The sequence below is a fragment of the Garra rufa genome, chromosome 7 (assembly GCF_049309525.1).
Source record: "Garra rufa chromosome 7, GarRuf1.0, whole genome shotgun sequence".
Classification (NCBI taxonomy): domain Eukaryota; kingdom Metazoa; phylum Chordata; class Actinopteri; order Cypriniformes; family Cyprinidae; genus Garra; species Garra rufa.
Window position 1 is genome coordinate 37,923,717 of NC_133367.1, and position 6,878 is coordinate 37,930,594.

Below are 6,878 nucleotides of genomic sequence, written 5' to 3' on the forward strand. Positions count from 1 at the left end.
TCGAGTCTTCTTAGTGTTGTAAAAATATAGATTTGTGATTCGCTCAAAGATATGCCCCTAGTTCCCCATTCACCAGCCACTGACCACAAAACGAAATCACGGTCAATCTCAAAAACGGCGCGTTTGTCCTAATTATGCTTTAAGATAGAAGTTTGTCTCGTTTACAGTAAAAAAAACAGCCCAGGTTGCATTTTGGCAGCAGTTATCCTTTAAGGGATTTTTATTCTAAATTTGCCATTTCCATCACTCGTTTCTGATGCGATACTTCAAAATGCGCATTAAAACGGTGATGGAAACATAGCTACTGACAGTGTTAGATGTAGGAGGGCTGAGCGTCATACTAGGCTGTTTAACCTGCACTATTGTCTTAAAGACATTTATAGGAGCACTCAGTCTTTGAGTAAAATATACTCCTCTGTTTGTTAATTTTCATCAGGTGTGTGTCGGGGGATGGACGTGACGCCAACATGAAATATAAGGACGGTTTTGCCTTGTGAGGACCATCCTCTGTTACACATTTGATGAAAAGGGGTTGGTCTGCTTTTTAGGCTCAGTTTACACCTGGCATTAAGATGCGTTTTATCCAATCAGAAGTGCATGATGCTAAATACAGGTGTAAATGGAGTTGGATATTATTTTGGGTTTGTGCACTGTAGACCATTTCCAGAGGTGTGTTTGAATGTGTTCAAACAGCCACAAAAGAATTCATTAATTTTTTAAAATTTAAACAGGCATGTGGTTTTATTTTATTTTAATTTTATTTTTTGTACTGTACACAAAAGTGGCACATATGAATGAAAAGTTGTGCTATGTCCAACATGTGAATATGATTTAATAAAAAAAATGTTCCCGCTTTACAGTGTCACCATGAAGTTGACAGTGCCGTTATCTCCAGTTTGGATTCTTGCGATGATTGTAGTGGTGCTGTGTCAAGTCAAAAAGGGCTTGGTTTAACTTGCAAATGTAAGTATCTACATCACTCAAATATATGGTGTGCATGTGTGGTCATTTGTTGAGACTGTTTGCTTGACTCTCTTGAATACGGTGACACCTTCAGTTCACTTATGTTTGTCATGGCCACTAGATATTATTCATGGAAACGTCATATTATGTTGTGGCCACGAGATGCGATGATGAGGAAACAACATCCATTTCTCATGGCCACGAGTTTAATGCATAAACAAACCTGCGTGACCATAGTAACCCAGGATTATCAGAGATAGGTTTATTAATATTTTATTTTGAATTAAGAAATAATTATATTAATTATTATAGAAACTTATACAATATTAAATAATTATATGTAGATGCAATGTAGACAGCATTCAAAAGTTTATCATGAATAAATATTACATAAAGTACATCAAATAAAATAGCCCTACAAGAAATATTTTATGCATCCCACAGTCTTGTCCATTAACTGATCTTCTTTTTCTGTAATATTTGTATTATTTGTTTATATTTGTTATTTGTCCCTTGATTTCGATCTCTTTACTTAACATTCTGAATGTAAATGATACTGTAAATGCTGGACATGCCAGTGAAGTTTTGATTATGCTATATGACCGGGATTTTTACTGGAATGCAGTTTTTAGGTTGAATTTAACATATATTTCATTTTATTTTATCTAATTAATAGATAACCTATATGAATAATATTATTATTAGGCTATTATTATTTCAATAACTGGTTAGGGCTATATTTTTTATAGTGGCGTATACCCACTTCTTTATCAGGGGGCTTTGTGTATAGTAGTCAGCATTTGAAGTGGATCAAAACCTTCAATCAAAGTTGTCCTTAAACCAAAAACAAATACCCATTCTTGTCTTGGGACAACTTTGGTTAACTTTTTTGATCCTCTTCAAATGTTGACTATACCAAATCCCTTGTGATGCGTATCATTCAGTCCTGCATTAATCATGACAGTCTACCACATCCAGTCATATGTCAATAAATGTAAATATTCACTAAAAACACCCAATAAAAGACAGTGATGATGCAGGCAGGAGGACCGTGGTGCCTGCTTGGTTTGAAATATATTTGATGATCGCCCGCTCCGTTTCCCACACCCCAGTAATTTGAATCGGTACATAATAATGAAAACAATACCTTACACACAAAAAGAAGCAGGTTTTTATGATCATAAATGTCTCAAACCAGCGAACCTCTGTAAACTTTTCCATCCAAGGAGTAAACAAATGCGTACAAATAGTACGCTCAAAGTGTCTCAAATGAAGAGATTGCCTAGAGTCACGAGGATATATGCTTCATAAATGAATTAGTGAAGCGTGTACCCACTTCTCCAGGCACCACTACACCACTGACTGTATTTATGCCCGTATGTGACGATAAATGAGCATGTCTTCATTTACAAATGAAACTACCTGACTGATTCATTCCTCAGTGAAACACTTTAGTATTTTTATAGTCTAGTCAATTAATTAGATGAAACAAAATAAATGTTCAATTCAACCTTTAAACTACATTCCAGTAAAAATCCCAGTCATAGAACCTCACAGTATCATTTACATTCAGAATGTTCAGTAAATAGATCAAAATGAAGGGAAAAATAACTAATATAAAGGAATAACAAAAAATATCACGAAAAAAGAGGATCAGTTAATGGACAAGACTGTGGGATGCATAAAATATTTCTTGTAGGGCTATTTTATTTGATGCTACATCGCGCACAGACAGCATTCACATATACAGCATCACCTATTGTTAATAGGTGAATAACCTAGTAAATATTGTATTCATTTCTATTACAATTAATATAATAATTTCTTAATTCAAAATTTCTGATAATACCAGGTTACCAGGTCACGCAGGTTCGTTTATGCATTAAACTCGTGGCCACGAGAAATGGATGTCGTTCCCTCATCATCACGACATAATATGACGTTCCCACAACAAACTTAAGTCAACCGAAGGTGTCCTTTAATTTCCTGGTATTTTTGTTTTGAATTCTGATGTTATTGATCTAATTTTATTCAAATCATTATTTTCAAGCCGTATGCATTTTGTTTTCACATTTGTCAATCGTTTTATAGAAAATTGTGCAGTTATCTGATGAAAACTAAAAGAAACACAAGCTCATTTTTTTTCAGTGAGTTCAAGATCGTGGCACAAAACCTGCTTCATGAAGAATACGAGAATGGTATGTTAATTTATGTTATCACTTATAAACTGTTAACATTTTAAAGTTTGTTACATGAAAACTGCACTGGTCTATAAGGACAGTACAGCATTTCTTACACAGGTTTTTAATAATAATGAAATTATTATTATCATCATCATCATCATCATCATCATTGTTTTTTTTTTAAGCCAGAGGTTGAATTTTCCAGTTTTGAAGAAATCCGCTCTGATGAACTGTATTCTCCATTACCTAAATCCTCAACCAATGACTCCTCTGATGACTTTATCCCAGACTCTCAACAAAACAGCGACAGTTATGATAGTCTGTCTGTCAAGACACCGAAACCACCATCTCACAAAACACTACCATCCGAGTCTTTTAAGAGGACAAAGAGTGTTCTACAACACACTCACTGTGACACTCAAGACCTGGTAAGAGATCAATCCAGCACCGCTGAAGACCTCAGACGTGATTATGTACCCGGTGATGATGGTTTTAACAACTACTTTGAAAGTATGTATATGCAATGTCAATTCACTTTCATGCCTTTGTTCAAGTTTTGTTGAATAAATGCGTTTTTATTAGAAGGTAAAACAGTCACTTGGTATTATTTCCATATATATGTGTGCAATGCCCAGATAAACCCTGATTGTCCTCGTAAGCCAGGGTTAGTAACGTGTGTTTGTGTGTGTGTGAATGAGGTCCAGCTAAACCCTGATTGTCCTCGTAAGCCAGGGTTCGCGATCGCTATCAGTGATGCGCGGGTCAATGTTTGAACAACCCGAACCCAATCGACCTTCTCAACGAACCCGCCCGCAACTCGGACCCCCCCCCCCCCCCCCCCAAAAAAAAAGAAAATATTGCTTCCTGACCTGATGATTAATATTTGCGACTGACAGCAGCTATTATATGCGGTGGAGATGCGTTCACTGTCAAACATCATTCGGCATTAATCAGGTATTTTGTCATAAGAAATGTTCTTGATTACAAGAAAAATACAGATTGTTCTTGTTGTGATTTGTTTTGTCTTTCCTTTATACAGATTTAAATAGTTTCGTTTTCGAATTACTCTAAATGATGTCAGTGATTCTGCGATGTTAAATATAAAAACGAGGCTGTGAGGGATAGCAGTCCAGCAGCGCCCACTGTGGCGTAGTGTAGCCTATAGGGATGTAGATCGAATAACCGTAATATAGTACGTCATTTCACTATTTCCCACAGGACAAAGAGCTCCAGAAAACATGGATTGTTTGACAGAACATATGACCTAACTTTCAGGTAACAATATTGCATTTATTTAAAAAAATGACTGTGGAAAGACTTAATTTCTAATGTGAGCATGTTTATCTTCCTTTAAACACTTACACAGAGTTTTTCGAATGATGTTATATAGATTAAAATGCTTAATGGTGTGTGTTAAGCATAGATATATATAGAATGACTAGATGTGTTATGTCGAGGTCTAGAGCGTCCGCACAGGTCGGCCATCTTACCACAGGCTGGCTTTCTGGCGGGATCAGTCGACCCTGAGGTAAACGGAGGTAAGATAAGTGACCTGCACAATGTTAATACTCTTATCTCACTGAAATCTTGATGGATTTACAAACTGTTTGTTTTCTTACAAACATTATTAACGTGGTTATAATTCTGGATGCTTGAACATGTTGAAATTGCAGCTTTTCTCCTCAAAAAACTGACTTAGTCGTGCAGTTTGGTTGTGTATCACGGCTAGCTAGGCTACTAGCTACCCAGTAATTTTGGGCAAGGCAGAATTACGCTTTCTTTTCAATATAATACACACATTATAAACATGATTTAACTGAATTTACACAGCTGAATTACTGAAGTTATAGTAATGCTAACCCACTCTATTTCTTCCCCTCTTAACCTCACTTGTGAGGTAAACCTTTTCCAGTCATCAGCCATCCTTGTATTTGTAAGGTCCACGCAATTGGCCCAACGGAGGTATCCAATGGTGGATGAAGGTTTCTTCCGTGTCCAGTCTTTTCAGCGTGCAAAGTTATTAAATACAAGTTACGTTTAAATCTGACTCCATTTTATTATCTAATCTGACTCCATTTTAATTGTTACCTCGCATTTGGGTTAGAATGCCAATTGTTATTGATCATTCATAGGATAATTTGTTCAGACATCTGATTATTCTATTTATTCTCTAGTATTATTGTACTCGTTTATTTGGGAGTTTACTAGAGTCAATAATTACAGAGTAAAACAGAATGAAATCAAATGTTACAATTTATTATCAGTCAGGTATTGTGCCAATTACATAGCCAATTCAGAGATATCAAATCATATCAATACAAACATCAAATTCTCAAAGATAAATCTAAGAGTAAAAAGATGCATACCTGACCTTAGAAAAATACATAATGTGAAGTGTAGAGATACACCTCACACTACGGGCTTCTCGCTACAGAGTCGCCCTGATCCTTTTGCTCTATTTCCTTAAGTACTCAGACCAAGACAAATAACCCCCGAAATGGAGACAGGAAACTACAGTAACAATTGGAATTTGCATTGATCAAGTCTCAGACATGATCGTTTACACCTTTTGGGGACAGATGGTAATTAGCATTAAAGACACTAGGAGATGGCACACCCTCTACAGTGATCAAAATATCTATAAACTTAGTATCTGTTTACCCTTTAGTGTACTTCTTGTAAGAATGAGACCATTGTACCAGACGCACAGAGACAATTCAAATGATACCAAACATGACTGTGAATAACACTTGCATTCATGTAGAACACTATATTTTGATATTGACCATTCTGAGTCATAGGGGATGGGTGAGGGGAAATGGTAGGGAAGGACAGGTGAGAAAGGACTTTAAGCACATCTTCTCTAAGTGAAATGTGGAACCATATGTCTGGATCTTAATTCACCATGTGTGTATTGTCCGTCTCAGAAGATCAACATTTCTGAGGTTCTGAAAACCTTACATATTTGATGTCCCACTGGCCCTCATCGCACCTGAAGTCCCAACCCAACGACTGCCCTACCATCTCTTGTTGCTGTCCCCTTGTCCAGACTTCCTGGCCTGCACAGCCTAGCGACCCACAACCTGCCAACCTATTCACTTGTCACTTCATCATCACTTATCAGGCCCAGCCAGATGAGGAACCGAACCAGCACCACTGGGGCACCTTCGTTACTTTGCTAAATTTTTAATGAAAATGTAAAAAAAAAAAAAATAATAATCCATCAAATGTCTCTAACACCTCTGTCCAAACATTGATTTTAATAAATCTTCAAAAATCTTTGAAAAGTGCCTTTATAATGTCTAAACAAACTGGTTTACTACCATTTTATGTGTAAAAATATTTGTATTAACAATTTTAAAATATGTTTTTAAATAATAAGTTCTTTGTGCTGTGTTATTGTCATGGGTCATGGTGGGGATTTCAACATGTAGCGTTTCTTGATGTATATTTGTTAAGGGAAATCTTGTAGGCTTAGTCTACCTATTCTAGAACATTATTCTATTTTTTAGAACATAAGATAATTATTAAAAAGTATTCAGTGTCATAACTACATATTTGATGTTTATAATAAATCAAACCGTTTGAAAATCTATTAAAAATTGAGCACGTTATGGCTATTTAAAAATTTACATGTTTTACTATCAACACAATATATTGGGTGAGCGAGCAGCCTGTGGTAAGATGGCCGCCATATGCGGACGTTCGACTCCGTTGGCCAGCAACGCAGAC

At 36.1% G+C, this 6,878-nt stretch overlaps 1 long non-coding RNA gene across 1 annotated transcript; it reads left to right on the forward strand.

Annotated features, from left to right (window-relative positions):
- Positions 1–859: 859 nt before the first annotated feature.
- LOC141338332 (uncharacterized) lies at positions 860–3,715 on the forward strand. The gene is made up of 3 exons (XR_012355827.1): positions 860–963; positions 3,112–3,161; positions 3,332–3,715. It is a non-coding gene; the product is annotated as an uncharacterized lncRNA (long non-coding RNA).
- Positions 3,716–6,878: the final 3,163 nt, after the last annotated feature.